Source organism: Balaenoptera physalus (genome assembly GCF_965194825.1).
Source record: "Balaenoptera physalus genome assembly, chromosome: 6".
Taxonomy (NCBI): domain Eukaryota; kingdom Metazoa; phylum Chordata; class Mammalia; order Artiodactyla; family Balaenopteridae; genus Balaenoptera; species Balaenoptera physalus.
The window spans coordinates 106,597,420-106,618,303 of record NC_138885.1 but is presented as its reverse complement, the minus strand read 5'-3'; the positions used below and the strand labels follow the sequence as shown (position 1 = coordinate 106,618,303).

Below are 20,884 nucleotides of genomic sequence, written 5' to 3'. Positions count from 1 at the left end.
CAGGGACTACAGGGATTGGCCTCCAGATAGCACAGAACAAGAACCACAGAGACAGCCCAGGGAGGCTTAGTTATGTGTGTGTTACAAAACAATAACAACAATCATAATAATAATACTAACAATTATCATTTCTTGAGCACTTACTATATACCAGGCAGTGCTCTAAGCACTTTATACGTATCAACTTACTAAATCTTCACAACAGCCTTATAGAGTAGCCACCACAATTATCCCCATTTTACAGATGAGGCAACTGAGGCAGAAAAAGCTTAGTCATTTGCTAAGCATTTGTGCTAAGAACACAAAGCTAATAACTGGCTTAGCCCCTTGCTCAGAGATTTTGCTTTTAGCCTCTCAGTAAACTAAGCAATATGCCTGCTAGAAACTAGAACAAAACCTCAACCACAGTTGTCTCTGGGTTATAAGAACATGGGTGATTTTTGTTTCCTTATTTACACATTTTCTATATATTTCCACTTTTCTTCAGTGATCAGGAATAACTTTTATAATTATATGAAAATAAGAAAAAGATCTTATTTCATCACCAACTACATAAACATCAGTTGCAACTGATCAGAGCATAAGTGAGACCTCTCTTTAGAAGGAATTACATTTTAATGAGTAGCAAATTCCTAAAAGGAAGGAGAGAGATCTCTCATCAGCAAGCCGGCTGGGAATTGTGAGGAGGGAGGGGAAAACCTCTCGGACTCTGAAGTCACCTCACTGCCCACCAACACCTGGATGTAACTATGCTACAAAGAACAGTCCCCAGAGAAAAGGGAATTGGGGGGTTGGTAATCCCCAAATGTAAGCAAACCCTGTCAGAGGGCCATGGCTGTAACTGAATCTTGTATTTGGGTGAGAGAGGAAGGGGGTGCCAAGGGCCCTGAATCAGAAACTTGGCATCCGGGCCTGGCAGCCTGTGGACAGTTGCAGCTGAAAGAACATGTGAGCTCTGACTTGTCCATCTCGATAACCCCTTAGTTTAGCATGGTGTTACACGGTAAGGCTCAGTAAATGTTTAACAAATTAATTAATATGATTTTCATTTTCACCAATGACCTACAAAGAAGGGAAGAATGAAAGCCGCCCCCAGGGAGAACATTTGGGAGGACTTCCTAACTCTTAAGCATGTGAAACCAAAGCATGGGGTCCAGAGAGAACGAATTTACCTCCCTGGAAATATTTCTCATCATGATAGACTTCCGTCAGCTTCGCAGGGGTGAAGAGGTCGAAGGATGGCCACTGTGAACTTTGATGGCCCTAATGGCCTAGGCAGAGGCAGCATGCCCTAATTGAAAAACAAATAAGCAAATAACAAAACACCTCCAGGCCTGGGTTTGAGTCCCAGCTTACAGAGTTTGTAGAATCTGGGTGTTCGTTGGGACTTCAGGGATTTTCTCATCCCCCTCCCCTGTCCAAGGGCAAATCCTTCCCACCCTCTCGGCATCTGGCAACCATCCAACCGCCATCTGACCACATCTCCCTGGTTCCCCAAAGAGCCTCTTCTATTAACGGACCCTTGGAAAGATACTAAGCAAACGCCTCTGGAAATGTCCATCCCATGAGGGACAGATGTCCTGAATTATCCTAGGACACAAAGCCTGGTTGATAACCAAGCCATAACATCCATGAGGCTCCACTGTGCCGTTGCTCACGACCACTGGGGCTACAGCCTGTCAATGGACTAAGCCAAACCCACCCGCCGATGCTCTCCAGGATACTCGGTTCATGTCTTCAGTTTTCAAAATAGACAAATCACTGCTAACTCTGAACTTGACTATCTAATCTTTCTTAGGCCTCCAATTCCTCATCTGGAAAATGAGAAAATCAGATCAGATGATCTCTCACTGAAATCTGATCTAAGGCTAACACTGCGATCCTGTGATTACTCTTGCTGGCAAAGTGGCAGGTGGGAGGAGAGAGGGGACTCAGGATTTATGTGAGAGTCACACCTGAGCTCCAGGTAGAAATGGCCTTGGCAATGAGCAAAGGCTGAAAACATGAAAAGTGGGTGTATTCGCACTGGAGAGCTGGATGGCTGCCCAAGGCTCCAGGTACACAGAGCGAGGTCAGGAGCTCAAGCCACCTGGATGGAATGGCCCCGGCTGCCCAACAGCTGACGGGCTAAGGGAGAGGGTACCCAGAGCTCCCACTCAAGCTGCACCTTCAGAAGGCACACCTACCTAGCACAGCTCTGGGCCCGCAAGGGCGTTGGGGAGGCAGGGTCTATTCCAGGCAAGGCTTCCCAAATTTCTTAGCAGGGTTTGGGAAAGCACTGGGCAGGTCATTACTGAGGGAGGAAGAATGGGGTATATAAAGAGTGAGCTAGCAGAGAAATCAGGCAAAAATAAGAATTTGTATATATCCAGTCACAGTCCTGAGAACGCTAACCCACTGTATGGGCAGGATGGGGGTGGCACAAAGATGCCCCACCGTATTCCTCAGCCGAGTCCTAGCACAGCGCCGGGGCAGACAGGGTAGAGCCGGGGCGAGCGTGGGCTCTCGCTGAGCGTGCCTGGCCCCCGTCCCACCCCCTGATTCACAGCTGTACTACTTGGATCCCGTAAGTAACCTCTCTAAGCTCAGTTTCCTCATCTGCATGATGGGGATGAAAATAATCTGTATAATGGGGACACAAGTAACCCACCTCCTAAGGTTCTCATGCATATTAGGGGAGATGATTTTAGGGAGCGTCCAGTAAAGTGTCCAGAACCTATGACACACCCAATACTGTTAGTAGTATCAGCAGTCATTTTTATCTTGTCATTAGACCAGCCCCATCCCAACAGCGGAGCTACTGCTCATTCCTGAAGTTCTTGAGTTTGGAGGAGGTGACGGAAGGGAGGAAGCAGGAAGGAAAAATCATCCCCAGTGATGAACCAGAAGAAAGGGCCCTTTTTACGTCTGCCCTCCACACACAGCTGTGCCCCAGGGCTCCTGGCAGGGGGTCTGTAGAGAGGCAGTCCATGTCCCACAGGTGACATGGACCCCTGTCCGGTTCTACCGAGTGGTCAAGAGGCTGACCTCACAGGTAGCAGTCTGGGCCCTGAGGGACAGCAAGTGGGTCACAGGGCTCAGTGGAGAGATGGGAGAAGAAATGTCTTACAATGATGGGAACAGGGAGAAACAGGAAAATCAGTGGCCAAAACCCAGTTCGGAAAGTCTGGTTGTCAGATAAAGTGCAGGACGCCCAGTGAAAGCTGAATTTCAGATAAACAAGGAATAATTTTATAGTACAAGTATGTCCAAATACTACGTGGGGCATACTTATACTTTAAAAAAAAAAAAACTGTTGTTTATCTAAAATTCAAACTTAACTAGACAGCCTGTGTTTGTATTTGTTAAATCTAGCAGCCTCGGCAGGAAGCACCATGACAGCAGGCTGGAGAGGGTCCTGCGGGGGCCGGGGAGGGGAGGTGGAAGAGTGGGGTCAGGACAAGGGTACAGGGGGAGGTGATGGAGAACGCCATGCTTGGCTGTGAAAGGACAGAGACCGGTCAGGCAGAGGGAAGACAGCACCGCAGGCCTCGTGTGCAAAGGCCCAGAGCCTGGAACAGCACAGCATGTTCTAACAACTGGTGGCATCCAGTGTCCCCAAGTGTCCCCCAGTGTCACCCAGTGCAGCACGAGATGAGGAAAGCAGGGGCCGGGCACCCACCTCAGGAGATGCCTCATATTCAGAACATGTTTATGTAGAACTATTTTAGCATCTACAATGTGCCAGGCTCTCTTCCTGGGATACAGGAAGCGAACCGACAGACGAGCTCACTGCTCTCATGGTGTTACTTACATTCCAGCAGGAAGTGAGGGCATTTCGGAGGGTAAACAAGTAAACAAGGCCATGAGAACCAGTGGCAGTCAGATCGAACTCCCATTCCCATAGTTACCTGGCTAACTCCAATTCACCTTTAGATTCTACCCGGATATTATCCCCTTGAGCAAGCCTTTCCTGAAGCCTTTAGCTGGCGTTAGGACCCTCCCTTGTTCTCTCTGCACAGCACTGAGCATACCATATGGAATGAAGTGTTTACTTCTCTAAGCCACACACTAAACCATGGGTCCTTAAGGAAAGGGCCTGCTATTAAGTCCATAGTACTTAGCGTGGTGATTGGTATCTGATACATGCAAAAAAAAAAAAAGAAAAGAAAAGTTCTGTTGAAGAAACTTATAGGTTTTGTATATGAGGCATGGCTATGTACACCCTGGTGGAGAAGCCTAGTCAAAGTGAATTTATGGATCTGGAAATGGGGAAACGATCAGGGACTTAAAATCAGATTTTTAAATTCTAGTCTATTGATTGTATATTGGAGCCAGGAGTGTGAATATTCTTGTCCAGGGAAAGTATATGCATTATGAAGTTAGATAAGTTTCTTTGGTTAGGAGAAACAGAATTCACACCGGCGGACTCAAAGAAAAACAAAAAAGCAAACAAAAAACAAGCTGAACCACACAAACAAAAACAACTCACCTGGGGATCGGGGATTACTTTGGGGGCCAACATAGGTGGCTCACAAGATCAGAGGAAAAGCTGGCGGCCAGGTTTAGAAAGGCTGGGTCCAGAGTAGGTCAGGGCACGTGCGGGGCAGGAAAGAAGCCCAGCATGCCAGGAGCCCCTCTGGAATGGGCTCCACCAGTGTGGCTTACCCTGCTCATTCATCTCAACTAAGTCCCAGGAGAGAAAATCCACTGCATAGCTTGGGGCATGGACCCACCTCTTGGTTAGACCAGGACAGGACTTTACTGAGACGAAGACTGCACCCATGGGTAATTCCACCATTTGAAATTAGGGTGGTGTTTTCAGAAAAAAAAAAGAAAAAAAGAGAAAATGGATGCCAAGCAGCCAATACCTATGTCCTCATAGTCACTAAGCTTTACCGAACTGTCAGAATGCAAAGCACCGGAATGGGCAACCAAAGGACACTATGACATCTCCCTCTATGGTAATTTCAAAAGAAAATCATATACAAACCTGTTCCTGAGATTATTTGAATGGAACATTGTCTAGAAATAGGAGAATGAGCAAAGTAACATCTTTAGTTGTTTCCACATCTACAAGAATCAAAGTTTCAGGACAACCAAGGGAACGTGGAAGCGTTGATATTGTCCATTTTATGTGAGAAAGTATGAAATCATGCTGTTTCATTTTTGGTGTGCTGGGGTGGGGCAGAGGGGGACACAATGGGGTGAGCTGCTGGAATAACCAACTTTAGGTTGGATGGGTAACGTCTAATTTATGTGCAGATGCGCCTTCAGTGTTGCAGGTGTTTATGTCAAGATAGACATCTAGATATGTTGATAGGCTGCAGGCAAGTTGCCCTCCCTGTTGGAGCACCTGGGATTTACAGATTTGGAAGAGGCCTCCCCGTGCAAGCAACTGTCAAGAATGATGGATGCTGAAATCTCAGGTTGGAGGAAGGCATGAACCAGAGGCCTGGGCCCTGGGAACCTGTTGCAACTTAATTCCAATCTCTTTACCCTCAACTATCAAGGACTGATGACCCATGATTGGTGATCCCTTCCGAGTTGCCTGGAAGATATCGGAGCCAAGGCACCAGAAGAGTGTTTGGAGAGGTAGTAGGAAAAGCTTAAGAATTATTTGTGGGGAGCGGAGGCTAGAGGGTGAGGAAAGCAAAATGGTAATGGGAGGGGGAGATGATGGGGCGGAGACCCAGTGGGGGAGACCAAGAGGTGATTTTACATATCATTAAGAAACTAGGATGATTTGCCTCTGAAATTATTGTTTTGGACAAGAAATTCTATTCTCTAGCTCTAATACCAATCACCTTTCTCCTAATTTTTAAAGCTCAAGAGTCTTTTCATGACCTTCCCAAATTGCCCTCCCCAATTTATCTTTCTTTCTACTAGCCATTCTTCTATTTCCTATTTAAAATCTGGAAGAGACTTGCATGTTAAGTCTTCAAGATGTTAAAGCCCACAGACTTTAGAATAAATAGCAGCAATCCTTTTCATACATATCATCCTGACCAGATTGAAAAGCATTTTCACTTATGCACTCTCATTCAATTGTCACACAGCCCTGTGAAGAAGGTAAGGCTGGCATTATTTTTCTTCAAAGCCAAGAAAATAGTGATAGTAGGACTTCCCTGGCAGTCCAGCGGTTAAGACTTCACGCTTCCACTGAAGGGCTGCGGGTTCGATCCCTGGTCGGGGAACTAAGATTCCATATGCTGCCCAGTGTGGGGAAAAAAAAAAAAACAGTGATAGCGAAATAAGGTTATGGGTTCAAGATGACGAACCTAGTAAGGAATCAAGTGAAGAGGTTAATCCCAATCTTTTTTTTCTTAGTATTAGAAACAGCTTTCATACATGTATGTTTAAACACTATTTACAACTTTCACAGTGTGGCGGTCACATTCATTCACTGAAATAACACTGATCTTAAATCTGCATGCAAGTAGCTCACATAGAATCACCATTTTTTTCCCCAATTTTACTGAGGTATGATTAACAAAAAAATTTAAGGTATACAATGTGGTGTTTTAATGTAAGTAGACATTTTGTAATGATTACCACAATCAAGCTATTTAACATATCCATCCCTTCACATGTTAGCATTTGTGCATGTGTGTGTGTGTGTGTGTGTGTGTGTGTGTGTGTGGTGAGAATACTTAAGATCTATTCTTTTAGCAAATTTCAAATATACAATGCAATATTATTAACTATAGTCACCATGCTATACATTATATCCCCAGAACTTATTCATAACTGAAAGTTCATGCCCCTTGACCAATATCTCCCCATTTCCCCCACCCACCCCCCGCCCCTGGAAACCACCATTCTACTCTCTATTTCTCTAGGTCTACATTTTTAGATTCCACATATAAGTGATACTATGCACGCTTTGTCTTTCTGTGTCTGGCTTATTTCATTTAGCATAATGTTCTCTAAGTTCATCCACATTATTGCAAATGGCAGAAGTTCCTTCTTTTTTAAAGCTGAATAATATTCCATTGTAAATATACTCATTTTCTTTATCCATTCATCTCTTGACAGACACTTCTTGTTGTTTCCATACCTTGGCTATTGTGAACAACGCTGCAGTGAATATGGGAGTGCGGATATCCCTTCAAGATACTGATTTCATTCCTTTAGATAGACACCTAGAAGTGCGAATTCAGAGTTCTTTCCCTAATTCCACACTGCCTGAAATCCATGTTCTTCTCCACTCACCAGAGGGATGGATGATTTGCTCTGGACAAGAGGGAAGGGAGGAGAAAACAGCAAGACTACTTCTTGAGATGGGAGCTCATTTCAGATGCTTGTCTGGTGGGAAGATACTATGTGATTCACCCATTCTGAAACCATGCACAGAGCCACTGATACATAACTGCGTTGATTTGTGGCTGCCTCTCCTTTGTTTTGTGGCACTTGTAGTTCGGGCGGAGCATGACCCAACCTGAACTCCAAAACTGAGCCCTGATTGGTCTGAGCCAATCAGATAATTCCATCCAACTTATCATAAGAATTGGTCCACATTGCACCGCAAAGGAAATGATAAACAAAAGGAAAAGACAACCTACAGAATGGGAGAAAACATTTGTAAACAAAGGGACCAACAAGGGATGAATTTCCAAAATATACAAGCAGTTCATGCAGCTCAATATCAAAAAAACAAACAACCCAATCAAAAAATGGGCAAAAGATCTAAATAGACATTACTCCAAATAAGACAAACAGATGGCCATAAAGCACATGAAAAGATACTCAACATTGCTAATTATTAGAGAAATGCAAATCAAAACTACAATGAGGTTAAAAACTAACCATGCCATATTTTGGGCCCGCCTTCTGAGATGGCCCACACTCTGTCTGCGGAGTGTGTTTCTCTCTAAAAAATCTACTTCTTACCTAAAAAATAAAATTAATTTAATTTAATTTTTAAAAAAACAACAACACTGCAATGGGGTATTACCTCACACCAGTCAGAATGGCCATCATCAAAAAGTCTACAAACAATCATTGCTGGAGAGGGTGTGGAGAAAAGGGAACCCTCTTGCACTGTTGGTGGGAATGTAAATTGGTACAACCACTGTGGAGAACAGTATGGAGTTTCCTTAAAACACTAAAAATAGAGTTACCATATGATCCAGCAATCCCACTCCCGGGCATATATCTGGAGAAAAACCCATAATTTGAAAAGATACATGCACCCCAATGTTCATTGCAGCACTATTTACAATAGCCAAGACATGGAAGCAACCTAAATGTTCATCGACAGATGAATGGATAAAGAAGATGTGGTACATATATACAATGGAATATTACTCAGTCATAAAAAAGAATGAAATAATGCCATTTGCAGCAACATGGATGGATAATCTAGAGATTATCATACTAAGTGAAGTAAGTCAGAGAAAGAAAATACCATATGATATCACTTTTATGTGGAATCTAAAATATGACACAAATAAACTTATTTACAAAAGAGAAATATACCCACAGACATAGCAAACAAAGTTATGGTTACCAAAGGGGAAAAAGGGGAGGGATAAATTCAGAGTTTGGGATTAGCAGATACACACTACAATATGTAAAATAGATAATCAACAAGGACCTACTGTATAGCACAGGAAACTCCACTCAATATTCTGTAATAACCTATATGGAAAAAGAATCTGAAAAAGAATGGATATATGTATATGTACAGCTGAATCACTTTGCTGTACACCTGAAACTAACACAACATTGTAAATCAACTATACTCCAATATAAAACAAAAATTAAATTAAAAGAGAAAGAATCGGTCCATGAATGAGCAATAACATTATATGATATATATATAATGTTACATTATATATAGCAATAACATTATATGATTATATATACATAATATATACTCAAATACCAGTTAGCTTCAAATCCCATCAGGTCCACACTCAGTAACATCAGTCTTTTTAGGTTCTTCAAAATCTTCTGTTAAATCTACAAAGTTGTTTTCAACCACCAGGGAGGGGATGGAAATCCCCATTGCTTTTCGGACGCCGTACATGCTTACAATATCGCCCGGAGTTACTTGCTGTGCAAGTTCTTTAAGGTTATTGGTCACTTGTTCAGCAAGATGCATTGCATGAGCCAATCAGCTCATGGGACCCTTCTGGGAATCATAGTGATTAGTTCAAGTTGGCCCAATAAGACTAAGCACAGGACCAAGACCAACCTCATGCGCATGTGACCTATACAGTCACACAGTGCTCTGCACTTACTAAGGTTCCATAATTGGTTTAATATTCTGGTTTTGCCTTCTTGAAATTCTCAATAATTGTTGAGCAAGATGCCCACATTTTCCTTCACACTGGGTGACAAATGATGTCACCAGCCCTTCACAGGACTCTACTTTACTGGTTGAGGGTGACAAGAACAAGGAGTACGTAGCCACGGCTGCTGTCCACTGCCATCTTGCAACCATGAGAAACGTAACCTGAAGACAAAGCCAACACTTAGAGGGCAGAACTGAGAGAACCACAGAGAGCTGGCACCCTGACTGAGTCATGCCTGAAGTCCACCACTCAGTTAGGCTTCTTGATTATGCAAGCTAAAACATCCCCTTCATGGTAAAGCAGATTTCACGGAAATTCTCTCTTATTTGCCACTGAGCACATCGTATCTGATGCAATGATTAAAGACAATTGTCAATGCAATAACTTAGACACATAGAGCCACATCTCTAGGGCAGGAAAGGGTGACCTCAGCTACCTCCCCCACGTATTCTGCACCCCAGTTCCATCTTCTCCGTGACATCTGTCTTGCCCATTCACTCCAGCCCCAAGCGGTGCCCCCTGCTCAACACTCCCGAAGAAACTCAATCAAATTGACACCCATTTCTTGAACACTTGGCATAAGACGTACCCAGCACTGGGCTGGGCTGAACCACTTATGTTCTGGATAGTATCTGTTTCTATAAGAAGCATAAGAACTAGCATTTAGAGCTGGACAGGACCTAAGAGATTGAGTCCAACACCATTTCATTTTCCAGATGGGAACAAAGCTCACAGGGACACATAACAAGTCAGGCTGATCCAGGCCTCTGCCTCTGTCCCCTGACCCCCAGCTCTCTCCACCTACTCTGCCTCGGGAACCACCCAGGTATCACTACGGTACATTGACAATTGAATCTTTGGTCCTACTAAAGTTGGAGAAAGCACAGTAGCCCTGCCAGTCACAAAGAGTTTGATGTGCAAAACCCCTTCCACCTTCTCCATAGACTCCCTCAGACATGTGTCAGAATCTGCCCAGTGTCCCATTGTGATAAAAATTGTTTTTTCTCCCTGTTGGAACTTAATCATTCATACTCTGCTATTAAATAATCTGGGTTCACAATGTGGATTCTTCCATTTACTAACTCTGTGATCTTAGGCAAGTCTTTCAAAATTTCTATGATTCAGTTTTGTCCTTTCTAAAACAAGGTAATTGTTCTTACCTCAGAAGGGAGTAGTAAGGATGAAATCAGTTAATGAATACAAGACACTCAGGACAGGCCTTGCACATACAAGCGGTCAATAAATATTAGCTATTATTATTTGAATTAATATAATAATACTCTCCCTCACGATACTGTCCATGGTTACCTTGTATTGACATTTAACTCTTAAGTTGATGTTTAGCTTTTTGTGGATACACGCTTTATCCTCTCCCAAAAGCTCCTTCACGACAGAGAGCTGTCGTAATTGATTGCTATCTTCTGTGATACCCAGGACAGGGCTCTGCATTCAGTGACTACTCACCAAAGAGTTGTTGACTCAGTGGATCCACCTCCACCAGCAGATGGGATGCAAGAATTTCTCTGCTGTCAGCTTTAGAAAAGTCTAGCTTTCTCTTCTGCAAGATGGAGGATCTTACAAATCAACTTTAAAAATTGGCCAGTTAAGGGAAGGTTCGGGGTTCTTTGACGTGATGGAGACAAAATAGCTGTTCTCTGTGCCAGCTGGAAACAAGACCCAAAAGAATGGGGCTCGCTACAGCTGAAGAGATTTGAGTTAGGTATCAAGCATTTCCTCGCTCTACTGGGGCTTAGATACACTTTCGAAGAAGGTCGTGGTATTTTCTTCTCTGAAGATTTTTAGAGAAGGTGGATACTGCTTGATTTCTAGTATGGTTGGGTGAGGTCCCACTGGGGTTAAGTAGACAGATATCTAAGTGTTCTTTTGAAGGCTTGGGGTGGACAGAGCAAAGACAGCAGAGCCTTGGGACCCAAGTCCTAGAAGTCAAGGCCTACACATCCCGGCAGATCCCACTGGAGCACCATGCCAGCCACAGAAGCTGTGCCAGGGCTACCTCTTTCTCTCCAGGTTGTGCTGGGGGAATAGTTTGGGGGCAAAAGAGGTGGGAATGAGCTGAGGAATTAATGATGTAATTTCCCTCCAGCAACCTGAGCTCCTTGGGAGAAAGGTGTGGTATTATTATTATGAATCAGAATTTCTTCTCTTTTTTTTTTTTTATTTTATTTTATTTTTGGCTGTGTTGGGTCTTCATTGCTGCGCGCGGGCTTTCTCTAGTTGCGGTGAGCGGGGGCTACTCTTTGTTGCGGTGCGCAGGCTTCTCATTGCGGTGGCTTCTCTTATTGTGGAGCACGGGCTCTAGGGTGCACGGGCTTCAGTAGTTGTGGCACGTGGGCTCAGTAGTTGTGGCTCACAGGCTCTAGAGCGCAGGCTGAGTAGTTGTGGCTCACGGGCTTAGTTGCTCCGCGGCATGTGGAATCTTCCTGGATCAGGGCTCGAACCCGTGTCCCCTGCGTTGGCAGGCGGATTCGTAACCACTGCGCCACCAGGGAAGGCCAGAATTTCTTCTCTTTAAATCCCTTCTTCACTTAATACTCTAAACAAAATGAACCATTTCTAGGAAAAGGGAGTAGGAGACTTGAGAAATGGTTTTCCAATTGAGTGGAGTGTTTCGGATCCTTTCAACCAGTTTTCCCAGACTTCTTTTTTTTTCCTCTCAGGATCAAATGTCGCCAACTGACCAGACACTATTCTGTCTAAACAGGAAATTCCCTATCCCTGAGCTCAATCTTCTCCTCCCTTCTCCCCTCATTATATTGACCCTTTGACCTGAACATAATATAAATATTTAATCTCATTTATTACCTGAAAATTATCTGTATTTATTCTGTTTATTTAGTGACAGTTACTTGAAAACAAAACAAAAACTACCAGATTTGTTCAAACAAACAGTGTGTCTGATTTTTCCACTAAGGTAATCTCTTTTGGTGTTTAATTTAGATAATTGACTAGTCAATCCCCAAAAACACCATGGATTTTCCCAGCCTCCTTGCTTTTGGCCTTTCCTCACGTTCTCCCACATACATCTTTTCTCTGTCTGGCAAAATCCGATTCATCTTTCAAACCCTATTTCAAACACCCGCTTCTCTGTGAAGACTTCCCTGATCGCCCCGCCCCCGTCTGCTGCTGGACCAGAGCTCCCTTCCCTGTCTTCCAAGAGTGACTTGGGTGTACCTGCATCCTTGGTCTTATCACAACATGGGATTCCCTGGGACCTACTAGGAGGTTTTAGAGGATTCCAGAATCATACTCCCTGACTTCAAGTACAGACTCTACAACTTTCTAGTTTTGAGACCGAAGGCAAGTGTCTTAGCTTTTTGATGGGTCAGGAAGCCCATCTTATTAGGTTTTACTTAATAAGCCCTCGGCTTCTAGGAGATGCTATTCAGTCCTTGGGGGGTGGTTATAGATAAAGAAGAAAAGGGAACTGACTGGAAGAATAAAGATGGAGATGGGGGAAACTAGAGGGAAGAAGGGGGAAAAGAGGAAGGATTTTTCTGAAGAGGGAAGAACACATCATTTGGGAGTGGTTGAGACCCCAAACATCTAATCCTTAAGTTAGTATCCCACACCCCAACCCAGCAGCCGCCTTGGCCTATGGTTTGCGGGGTGCAGGTTCATCTGTCAGCCAGCTCTGTGCTCCTGCACACCAGAGAGGCCTGGGCTGCAGCCTGGGAGCAAGAACAGGACGAGGCATGGGCAGGCAGGTTCCCTCGGTCTGTCCTGGCACAGCTCATGAAGTCTGCCTCTCAGGCAGGACCTCGCTTTGGGTCTATCCTTCCTCCTCCCATACCAAGCCAGATCCACTTAGCCTGGGACTGGGAGAAGCCCGAGGTCGGATAACTCGGGATCAACTTATTATTTTAACATCCACGTCAGAGCATGCCAGTCCCTTGCTCCCAGGGCCCCATGGCTGCCCCAATCACTCAGGAGACAGTCCAAGGTCCTTACCATGTGGCCTGGCCCCTGCCTACTTCTTTGCCCTCTGTCCCCACCTGTCCTTGCTGCTTCTTAAATACACCAAACAGATTCCCTCCAAAGGTCTCTGCACTTGCTGTTCCTTTTCTGAGGATCCACTCCTTCAGAGACATGCCTGGCCTTTCCCCTCCTTTCTTCATGTCTCTGCTCAAATGTCACCTCTTGGGAAACGCCTCCCATGACCACCTTACCTAAGGCAGGCCCCCATCAGTCACCTCCCACTAGCCCCACTGCACTTACCTTCCCCACACCCATCTATCTAACATTACATCTGCTCCCCAGTCACTCGCTGCTTCCTTTGGCTTTTGTCTGACTCCCCCTGTATATATGCTCCATGACTGCAGAAACTGTATTGTGTTTACCACCATGTCATCAAAGTCTGGCATGTAATAGGTGTTCAGGAAACAGCTGTTGAGTGGATGACAGAATGAAGTATTCCAACCACCTTATTCACAGTGAGGAACCCAGGGCCAGAGCAGGAAGAACTTGTTCAAGGTCATATGTGCTGGCTCATATGCGGCAGATCCTGAGTCAGCCATGTCTCCTGGCCCCAAGATGGAGGCCACTGTGATCTGGGGAATGGCCCCGTCACTCACACACCCACCCAGAGTGGACTCTGAAAGGGAGACTTAGCCCCAGACAGCCCGGTACTCAAGGTTGCTTTCTGGCTGCACTTGAGTCTCTTCACATCTCTTACTCTAAGTAGGTTCTGACTCCAAACAAAAAGGTGCTTAAAAAAACCAGGTCAAGGGACTTCCCTGGTGGTCCACCAGGTAAGACTACATGTTCCCAATGCCCAGGTTCGATCCCTGGTCGGGGAACTAGATCCCACATGCATGCCACAACTAAGAAGTCCACATGCTGCAACTAAAAGATCCCACGTGCCGCAACGAAGATCCCATGTGCCACAACTAAGACCCGGCTCAGCCAAAATAAATAAATAAATATTATAAAAAAAGAAAAGATAAGCAAAGAAAGAAAGACGACCCTGCTATTAAAAAAAAAAAAAAAAAAAAAAAAAAAAACAGGTCCTGATGATTACAGGCTGGGGGTGACCAGTCCTGGATTATGTCCACAGAAGGCAAGACAAGAGTCCACTGGGTTTGGTTAGAGTGTGGTTAGAGGGCAGAAGGAAGCCAGAGGAAGAACAGTTGGAACCAGAATGGGTGTCCAGGACAGGGTGAAACATTGTGAGAACCCTGGAGAGACAGGAGAAAGCCACAGCTATCCATTTATCCATTTATGTGACATGCATGCAATCATTCAGCAGATACTCACTGAGTGCCCACTGGAGAATCTCAGGATATCTAAGGACTCTGCATGGGTGGGACAACCTGTGAGTCCTCACAAGCCCACGGAACCTGATCCTGTATGAGTTGTCCTCAAAGAGTCTCTTTGTAGAACAGCTCAGAGGATGAGAAGTCCCCAACAAAGAACTTGACACCATCTTCCTCCTCTTCGCTCTGGTTCAGTGACTCAGATGACAATGACATCCACACCAGATTCATGGATGCTGGACTATCTGGACCCTCCATGGCTCATTTTGTCCATCCCCCTGCCCCTAAAAATAAACAGTACTTTCTTAGACCCAGGCAAGGATGGGTCATTCTTAGAGATTCCCCAGCAGAATTAATCCCACACTTCCTTTGTTCAACATTGTGTAACTACTCTCAGCCTTTCCATCATAAAGCTTCTTCTGGAATCTGCCCTCATACCTTTCTGCCAGAGCTTTTTAAGTTCTTGTTTTAAAGTCAGTCTCAGTCATCACAGATGATTCTCCAGACACCAGACCCCTTTTTGCACCATTGACTAAAGAATACATTACAAAGTTAATCAATCAGCCAACAAATATGCATTGAGTATCAATGATACGCAAAAATCTCTGGTAGGTTTAGGGAAAGGCAGAAAGGGAAGGCAGAGGAAAGAGCAATGGGTCTGGAGACAGAGATTAAATTGGAATCACAGCTCTGATATTTGTCCCCATGAGGACAAATCCTCTTCCTCCTGTGAAGTTTATCATCTGTTAAATGGGGTGAGCAGCTTCTGCTCTCTCTATCACCCTGGGTTTTTGTGGAACTCAATAAAGATTATCATAGGCAGGGGCTTTATAAACTGTAAAATTCCATAGAAATGTGAGTCAGATGCAATACTGTATAGTGGAAAAACACTGAACTTACAGCCACAGGGCTGAGTGGGCCTGACTCTGTCAGTACTGATTCCATCACTTACTTCCCCTGGGACTTTAGGCAGTTCATTTCACCTCAGTTTCCTTCTCTGTAAAAATGGCTTGTTGTGCAAACAGAGACACTGCACATAAAAAGCATCCCTCATTGGCTCCTAGTACCTCACAGATCCTCAGTCTGGATTTGTTCTTTCCTTTGCAACTGATGCGGGGAGAGCAGTACAAGCCAGTAACCAAGAAGAGATTGTAGCAGTGAACACCTTGATCCAACCAGGCCTGAAGGGGCAGCCTGAGGATCAGTGAAAAATGAGACCAGAAGGGCTGTGATATAAGGGAGATGGGGAGGCGAAATGCCGGACTAAGGAGTTTAAGCTTGAGAGAACCATTTATGGGCATTAGGGAGCCATGGGGGGTTTTAGAGCAGTAGGATAATAGATGAACACTCTTTCTGCTCTTTTTGGGAAGTGGCTCAGGAATGGGGAATATCCTGAAATTGTTGGGTTCTTCACTCCAGGGCTAGGTGCTAACCAGCTGGAATGGAACACAGGCTTCAGAGGGTCAAGGTCTGACCAGCACCTCCTTTGCATAGCTAGAGCTCAGAGCAAAACCTGCCCACCTTTCTAGAACTTGGGCCTTGTATTAGTCATAAATAGCTGTGTAACAAATTTCTTCAAGAAGTAGTGGCTAAAAAAAAAGTTTATTTTCTCATAGTTTCTGAGAGTATCCTAGCTGGGAGGTTTGAACTCTGGGTCTCTCATGAAGTTGCAGTCAAGATGTCAGCTGGGGGCTTCCCTGGTGGCGCAGTGGTTGAGAATCTGTCTGCCAATGCAGCGGACACGGGTTCGAGCCCTGGTCTGGGAAGATCCCACATGCCGCAGAGTGACTAGGCCCGTGAGCCACAATTGCTGAGCCTGCGCGTCTGGAGCCTGTGCTCCACAACAAGAGAGGCCGCGATAGTGAGAGGCCCGTGCACCGCGATGAAGAGTGGCCCCAGCTTGCCGCAACTAGAGAAAGCCCTCGCACAGAAACAAAGACCCAACACAGCCATAAATAAATAAATAAATAAAAATTTAAAAATAAACAGGAGCTGTTATTTAAAAAAAAAAAAAAAAAAGATGTCAGCTGGGGCTGCAGTCATCTGAGGGCCTGATAGGGGCTGGGGGTTCCACTTCCAAGGTGGCTCAGGCATGTGGCGGCCAACTTGGTGCAGGCTGGTGGCGGGGGGCCTCAGTTACTCACCCTATGGACCTCCTCACGGGGCTGCTTGAGATCACTCGTGGCATGACGTCTAGTTCCCCAGCTCGAGTGTACAAGAGAGAGCATGGCTACAATGACTTTGATGCCCTAACCTCAGAAGACAGACACTCTCACTTTCATGGTGGTCTCTTTCACCCCGGTACAGTGTCGGAGGTGTCTACATATGGGAATGATCAAGGACCAATGGGGGCTTTCTTAGGGGGCTGGCTACCATACCCAGGAGAGTGGGATGTGGACGAGAATGATCTTGGAACCAAACAGACCTGAGTTCAAATCTCAGGTCCTTGACTTACTCCCTGTGTGACCTCGTGCAAGTCACTGAAATCTCAGGCTTTAGTTTCATCACTATAAAATGAGAATAAAAATAATAGCACCAGCATCAGAAAGGGTTATGAGGAGCTAGCAAGGTGCTCCTCACAGAGCTTTCGGTCCAGCTCCAAGCTCAGAGTCCGTGTTTGGTAAGTGGGAGTTTTGTTTACTGGTATAATGCACAGGCAGGTAGGAGGACTGTTCTAGAAGCACAAACCACCCGTGCGGTAGACTGAATAATGCCCCACCCCCCCAGGGATGTCCATGTCCTTATCCCTGCATCCTGTGAATACATTCCCTTATATGGCAAAAGGGATTTTATAGATGGAAGCCAATAATCTTGAGATGGGGAGATTGTCCTGGCTTATCTGAGAGGACCCAATGATGCTATCACAAGGGTCCTTAAAAGAGGCAGACTGCACTTGCCCCTCTTGGACCCTGGCCACCCTCCCTCCTCCTCCACTGCTCCCCCTCAAGACCTTTGCAAAGTCAGCCCGCAAATCACTGTGGAGAGAAACCTGCTTCAGCCAAGTTCTTGCCAGCATCTCCAGGCCAGCCCTGAGGAAAAGGCTTCTTGGCCAGGACACTAGAAAGTTTCCAACCCTTCACAAACCCCCTCCAGGCAGGGAATTAAAATAAAAAGATAGACAGAGAAGGAGGAGGAGCCATCTGAGAATTAAGCTCTCCCCAAACACTTGAGCAAGTCTTAAACGTCCTGAGGACTGGGGCCCAACAAGTTCTAACTCACCGAGAGCTCTTCCCCTCCAGCTGCACCAACTAATTACAAGGGAAAGGTTGAAAGGGAAGTTTTGAGCTTTCCGTGACAGTGCAGTTTTCTCTTTTTACTCTCCTCTCTTTCTCCTCCTCATCTCCCTTCTCCATTCTTTCTCCCTCGCTTCCTCTGTCTCTGATTCCTGGCAACAGGTTCCTGCAGGTAGGTAGGAGCTGGCTGGGCCCACTGAGCACAGACTCAGGTGTTGGAAGGAACTTCCAGAGGTCACAGAATCAGATCCCAGCGTCTACACAAAATCACTGCTTCCCCGTCAGCATCTTCCAGAAAAAGGTTAGCAAACAGCCTGGCCTTCTCCTTCTCAAGACAGGATTTAAAGGTAATAATTTCTCCTTGTACAAGTAATGCATACTCACAAAAAAGGTACAAAGAAGACACTTGAGATCATCCATTATCCCAACAACCAGAGATAACACACTATCAATATTGTGATGTACAGTAAATCCTTGACATTCCCAAGGATTGTATCTCAAGATCTTCATGAATCTCTAAAGTTAAGAAAGTGGAAATGTTAGAGGCAACCAACCTCTAGGGGCTTTACAAAGAGATTATAACTCCATGGAAGCAACCTAAGTGTCCATCAACAGATGACTGGATAAAGAAGATGTGGTATATAGATATACATATATATATATATATATATAATGGAATACTACTCAGCCATAAAAAACAATGAAATTTTGCCATTTGCAACAATATGGATGGACTTGGAGGGTATTATGCTTATTGAAATATGTCAGAAAAAGACAAATACCATATAATATCACTTATATGTGGAATCTAAAAAACACAACAAACTAGTGAATATAAGAAAAGAGAAGCAAACTCACAGATATAGAGAACAAACTAGTGGTTACCAGTGGGGAGAGGGAAAGGGGAAGGGGCAGAATAGGGGTAGGGAATTAAGAGGTACAAATTATTATGTACAAAATAAGCTACAAGGATATATTGTACAACACAGGGAATATAGCCAATATTTTCTAAAACTATAAATGGAGTATAAGCTTTAAAAATTGTGAATCACTACGTTGTACACCTCTAACTTACATAGTATTGTACATCAACTATACTTCAATTTTTAAAAAAAAGAAAAGAGAAAAAATGTATTTAAAATAAAGATCTGGGCTTCCCTGGTGGCACAGTGGTTAAGAATCTGCCTGCCAATGCAGGGGACACGGGTTCAAGCCCTGGTCCAGGAAGATCCCACATGCCGCGGAGCAACTAAGCCCATGTGCCACAACTACTGAGCCTGCGCTCTAGAGCCCACGAGCCACAACTACTGAGCCCACGTGCCACAACTACTAAAGCCCACATGCCTAGAGCCCGTGCTCCGCAACAAGAGAAGCCACCGCAATGAGCAGCCCGCGCACCGCAACGAAGAGTAGCCCCTGCTCGCGGCAACTAGACAAAGCCCATGCACAGCAACAAAGACCCAATGTAGCCAAAAATAAAAAAATTTAAAAAAAAATAAAAAGACAGTTTAGCAAGTGTTTGAAAATATATATATATATATAAAATAAAGATCTAACAATAGTTCTAAAAAAGAGAGGGACTTCCCTGGTGGTGCAGTGGTTTAGAATCCACCTGCCAATGCAGGGAACACGGGTCCGAGCCCTGGTCCAGGAAGATCCCACATGCTGCAGAGCAACTAAGCCCGTGCTCCACAACTACTGAAGCCCGCGCACCTAGAGCCTGTGCTCCACAACAAGAGAAGCCACCGCAATGAGAAGCCCACACACCGCAACGAAGAGTAGCCCCCGCTCGCCACAACTAGAGAGAGCCCGCATGCAGCAACGAAGACCCAACACAGCCAAAAATAAATAAATAAACAAATAAATAAAATAATAAAATCAAAAAAAAAAAACAGAGAGAGAGATTCTAACTCCATATCTAATCTATAGCATCATAAGCTTAAGGAGGGAATGTGCTAGTTTGAAGCTGAAGAATGGATGAAATGCCACCCACTTTACAGACGAGGAAATTGAGGCCAAAGGGATATATCAGTTTGTCTGTGACCCTCAGCTAAATGGGAATCAAAGATGCGGCACAGAAGGGAAATGCTTTGGCAGTGTCTGCAGAGAACGGGCTGGTGCACGCGTTGGCCAGGAACGTGGAGGCACAGGCAAGCCGGCGGGAATCCTGACTCCCCGCTTGTGCTAACAGGCTGAGTCTCCAGCTTGATCAAACCCAACTTTTCCAGGATCTGCAGCCAGGAGTATTGTCTGGATCTGGAGAATGAGATACCAGCGAGGCTGAACATCCTCCTAATTGGCCGATGGCCGCTCACGGAGACAAGGTGTGTGTGTGCTCCCAGGTATCAGACCTGGGACCAGTGTATCCCCAGAGAAGGTCGCCAAGAAGGAGAGGAGCTCACCTGGATGTCACAGGAACACTTGGTTCGAAAGTGTGCGTCCTACCCAGGCAAGCAGGGAGAGCTTGCCAGAGCTGGAAATTTAGGACCAGCCTGCCTCCCACCCCTGCCCTGCCCTTAACACTGTTTAACCCTGGTCAAGTCCTCTGACAACTAGCATCAAGTAGTGGCAAATCTGCCTTGAACAGAAAGATCCAGACACCCAGGACTGGCAGTTGAGCTTACACCTCCCTTCCAGGGCAACCAGAGAGCTCTGGGCAAGGCTTTGGAGTTTGTTGCAACCTGTAAAGCTGCCTGTCCCTCCCCTCCTCCTCCAGGATTTAGCCTGGGGCTAAAAACCCTCACTTGCCACTCCCTTTGCACCGCCAGGAGCCAGCTGTGTAGAGTCTTCCATTCCTAGACCTGCCGGGGACTGATTCATCCGCTGCCAGATTTCCCTGAGTCCCAGCCCAGAGCCTGTTCTCCCCGCACCCACAAAGCCCTCTCTGGATGCCCCTCTCTCTTGCGCAGGAACCTCTAAGAGTCGATTTATTTTTCCCCAACCATGCCTAAACTCCTACAGCTTCTGTCTTCATATTTTATCTCCTCAGTCGTCATCAAAGAGAAGAAAGAGGAGTGTAATGAGAACAATCCTAAATAATGATTTAAAAAACTAATAATAAAAAGAAGGGGGAAAGTTCTACATTATACTCTTAGAA

At 45.2% G+C, this 20,884-nt stretch overlaps 2 long non-coding RNA genes across 4 annotated transcripts in view; both read right to left on the bottom strand.

Moving 5' to 3' along the window:
* Positions 1-20,884, bottom strand: part of LOC309663489 — a 368,186-nt gene that overhangs the window by 198,013 nt on the left and 149,289 nt on the right. The gene's annotated exons all lie outside the window — the stretch shown is intronic.
* The window catches only part of LOC309663488, a 50,620-nt gene that overhangs the window by 12,701 nt on the left and 17,035 nt on the right, over positions 1-20,884 (bottom strand). For 2 of the 3 annotated variants that reach the window (XR_014265310.1, XR_014265311.1), the window contains one exon: positions 1,173-1,291. This is a non-coding gene — a long non-coding RNA (uncharacterized lncRNA). Of the gene's footprint in view, positions 1-1,172; positions 1,292-2,182; positions 2,291-20,884 lie in introns of those variants that run through there. The other variant, XR_014265312.1, reaches the window with a different exon arrangement.